At 37.4% G+C, this 4,402-nt stretch overlaps 1 pseudogene; it reads left to right on the forward strand.

The window, feature by feature from the left end:
- The first annotated feature begins 136 nt into the window (after positions 1-136).
- On the forward strand, positions 137-1,071 carry LOC104980769 (annotated as a pseudogene).
- The last annotated feature ends 3,331 nt before the right edge of the window (positions 1,072-4,402 follow it).

Genomic DNA, 4,402 nt, shown 5'->3' on the forward strand with positions numbered 1-4,402 from the left:
CAATGACCCTCCGAGAATTGCTCTCCCCAGTACCCACTCACAGGAGCACACGTGCCCACAGACACTCACACACATGCACACATGGGCATAAAATCTACTCATTTTCTCTTTCAACATAGGACTGATTGAGAAGATAATGGGCCCTGGAAATCACTCCTCAGTGACTGAGTTTATCCTCGCTGGGCTCACAGAACAGCCACAACTCCAGCTGCCCCTTTTCCTCCTCTTCCTAGGAATCTATGTGGTCACGGTGGTGGGGAACCTGGGCATGATCACACTGACTGGGCTCAGTTCTCACCTGCACACCCCCAGGTACTATTTCCTCACCAACTTGTCCTTTATTGATCTCTGTCAGTCCACTGTCATTACGCCCAAAATGCTGGTGAGCTTTGTGACAGAGAAGAATATTATCTCCTATCCTGAATGCATCACTCAACTTTATTTCTTCATCATTTTTGCTATTGCAGAAAGTCACATGTTGGCTGCAATGGCATATGACCGCTATGCTGCCATCTGCAACCCCTTGCTTTACAACATCACCATGTCTTATTACATCTGCTTCTGCCTCACAGTGGGAGTTTATATTTTGGGCATCACTGGATCCACAATCCATACAGGATTTATGTTGGGACTCCTTTTCTGCAAGAACAATGTGGTTAACCATTATTTCTATGATCTCTTCCCACCTTTGGCGCTATACTGTTCCAGCATCTATGTTAATGAATTATTGGTTATATTCTTAAGTGCATTTAACATTTTGATTCCTGCCTTAGTTATTTTGCTTCCTACATCTTCATCATCTCCAGCATCCTCCAAATCCACTCCAAGGAGGGCAGGTCCAAAGCCTTCAGCACCTGCAGCTCTCACATCTCAGCTGTTGCTATTTTCTATGGATCTACTGCATTCATGTACCTGAAGCCATCATCAGTCAGCTCTACAGACCAAGGGAAAGTGTCCTCTGTGTTTTATATCATTATTTTGCCCATGCTAAACCCCATGATCCACCCCCTACGAAATACGGATGTCAAATTTGCACTGAAAAAAATTCTAGACTGTGCAAAACATATATGAAAAGAGCCAATATCATAATGGCATATCAGTCATTTGGACTGCCAAGAAATCCCAATTCATAATTATCTAGAATATATTTAATAGAAAAAACTCTATCCTTAATTGATCCCTTTGTAATAGGTGTTAGTACATTGTTTTCCAACAAATATATATTATTAGGACTCTAAGAGGTGAATTATTTGGTGATTAGGTCAGAACTAATAAGTAATAGACAAGATAATTTGAAGTTAATAAAAATTCCAAGATGTTGCAGCTAATGTTCCCTAGTTCTCAATCCATTAGGAGACCCATTCAAATTTGTATGTCTCTCTATTGTTGTTCAGTTACTCAGTCGTGTCCAAGGACTCTTTATGATCCCAAGGACTGCAGCATGCCAGACTTCTCTGTCGTTCACCATCTCCTGGAGTTTGCTCAAACTCATGTCCATTGAATTGGCAATGCCATCCAACCATTGACCATCTTGTTCTCTGTCATCCCCTTCTCCTTACTTCAATCTCTCCCAGCATCAGGGTCTTTTCCAATGAGTTGACTCTTTGCCTCAGGTGGCCAAAGTATGTTTCTCTGAGTTTTCTCCAGTTTTATTTTCATATTATGTTTCATTATGTTAAGTATTAGACCTCCTTAGTATGAAGTTTCAAATTTCATGAGGTCTATAACTGTGATTTTGTAATTCTTTTATTCCAGTTTAAATAGCATTGAGTGGTAAAATTCTTTCTAAACTCAACATCTAAAAAACTAAGATCTTGGCTACTGGTGCCATCACTTCATGGCAAATAGATGGGGAACAAGTGGAAACAGTGACAAATTTTATTTTCTTGGGCTCCAAAATCCATGCGAATGGTGACTGTGGCCACAAAATTAATAGATACTTGTGCCTTGAAAGAAAAGCTATGATTAACCTAGACAGCATATTAAGAAGTATATATAAAACATATATCTCTATATTTTCCCTCACCATTTCCCTTTTAGTAGTAGAGGAAAATTAAGTCATCAGTTTTCTGGTGAGTCTTTTAAAAAACTTTTCATGGGGTGTCAATATCCCGCTGAGGCAGACCACACATTGTAAAGTAAAAAAAAAAAATTTTTTTTGAATATTGCTCTTAATATGTGTCTAGTCTTACGAATAGTCTAAATAGAATTAGCAGAGATAAATGAGAACAAAAAGTTTCAAATCTGACACATAAAGGTTTTCCCTTCTGATTTTCTACTTATTCCTCGTGGGCAATTACTTTAGAAAATTCCTTTAGTGTATGTCTTTAAAATTTCCTAAAGTTTTGAACTGTAAATTAGCTTGACAGAGAAGTCCCTGGAGCTCAAACAAAACCTATCACATCCTTGTTTACAATACATAATCTGATAAAAGCGAGGCGTCATATCTATTAAACAGTAGTGAGTCAATGGGGAAAAGAGAAATTCTGATTATTTCTGAAGAGTTGATACTTGTGAGACAAAATTCTAGTGGGAGATCATTATCATTATTTGTTCCCCATCAGACTTTTAACATCAGTACCAGAGAGTATAAAATCATCATTCATATCAACCAACTTTTACAGAAGGCTGCTGACATGTTCAGAGGTCAGGACCAATGATTCACAATAGAGACTATTAGACCCTGACCCTCAACAACAAGGAGTCATGCAAGGTGAGGACTCAGAACTATCCAGCAGAATCATGAGAATAATTTTTTCTCTTAGAAAAATAGGGAAGAAAAATACAAGGTACTGACATCTTGGAAAGCATTTGTGCTGTGTCTGAATCCCAACTCTTAACTATTAAAATTTAGAGTCCTTTAATTTGGCTCCCTCTCACAGCATTTAGAGACGCTCATAGTTATTTATCTATCTCTACCTGTCATCACTCTAATATTCACACTCCCTCATGAACAGAGATTTCCTGATTCATCTACTTGTTCCTTCTAATAAAATGATGGCAAAGACTTCCTTGTTTACTCACTTCAACTCAGGCAGTGTAAGCATTTCATTGACTTGTGTTTAGTCTCTAACCTATCTCTAAATTTCTTTCAATATTTTTATTAAAAGCACGTGTTTATTGGTATTTGTTGTAAGTCAGGAACTGTGCCAAATACTGTATTGAGTTTACAGTCTAATAGAAAAGAAAAATGAATTAAAAATAAACTCATAATAAGTATATATACTATTAAGTGTGTACTTAACCACTTCAGTATTCTTGCCTTGAGAACCCCATGAACAGTATGAAAAGGCAAAAAGATAGAACACTGAATGATGAACTCCCCAGGTCAGTAGGTGCCCAATATGCTACTGGATATCAATGGAGAAATAACTCCAGAAAGAATGAAGGGATGGAGCCAAAGCAAAAACAATACCCAGCTGTGGATGTGACTGGTAATGAAAGTAAAGTCTGAGCATGGCCCTGCCCATCAGAACAAGAACATTACTTCTGTGATCTCTTTCCACTCTTGGAGCTATCTTGTCCCAGAATCTATATCAATGAATTATTGGTTCTAGTCTTGAGTGAATTTAACATCCTGACTCCTGCCTTAACCATCCTTACATCCTACATCTTCATCCTCTCCAGCATCGTCCAAATCCAGCCCACTGAGGGCAGGTCCAAAGCTTCAGCACCTGCAGCTCTCACATCTCAGCTGTTGCTGTTTTCTTTGGATCTGCAGCATTCATGTACCTGCAGCCATCATTTGTGAGCTCTATGGATCAAGGAAAAGTGTCCTCTGTGTTTTATACCTGCCTTGTTCCCCTGCCAAGTCCTCTGATTTACAGTCTGCAGAATAAGGATGTTAAATTTGTTCTGAAGAAAGTTCTGGAAAGAGGAAAATGTATATAAATAGAATCAATAGCATGATGTTATAGAAGTCCTTTGGTTTGCTTAGATAAGCAGTGTGTTATATTTACTTTTCAAGTTTTTGGAAATTTATTGATACGTCTCTATATAATTCACCTCCAAAATTCTCCTTCTGGCTACTTCTTTGAACATACATTACAATGATTATATAAGGAGAAATACAATAATAAAATTTAAAAAGTTATTGAATATTAATGGAGCTTAGTTTTATTTTTAATGATAGTATATCTAGGAAGAACAACAATGCTTATGATGATTATGGTGAAAATCACCATATTATTGTATGGTGCATAAAGCACTATGCCCAGTATTTTAAATTTATAGCTGTATTTACTACATTCCTTCAGGACAAATTCTAGTATTGTTTTCCCTTGGAGAGAAGAAATGGAAGGTTATTTCATTTGTTCATATGCCACAGTCCCCAACATAATAAATGATAGAGCAGACATAATAAGTGGTACTTTTGCACAAGAAGATTGTGAGTAAGTCCAAT

Source organism: Bison bison, unplaced genomic scaffold (genome assembly GCF_000754665.1).
Source record: "Bison bison bison isolate TAMUID 2011002044 unplaced genomic scaffold, Bison_UMD1.0 scf7180017864506, whole genome shotgun sequence".
NCBI classification, from domain to species: Eukaryota; Metazoa; Chordata; class Mammalia; order Artiodactyla; family Bovidae; genus Bison; species Bison bison.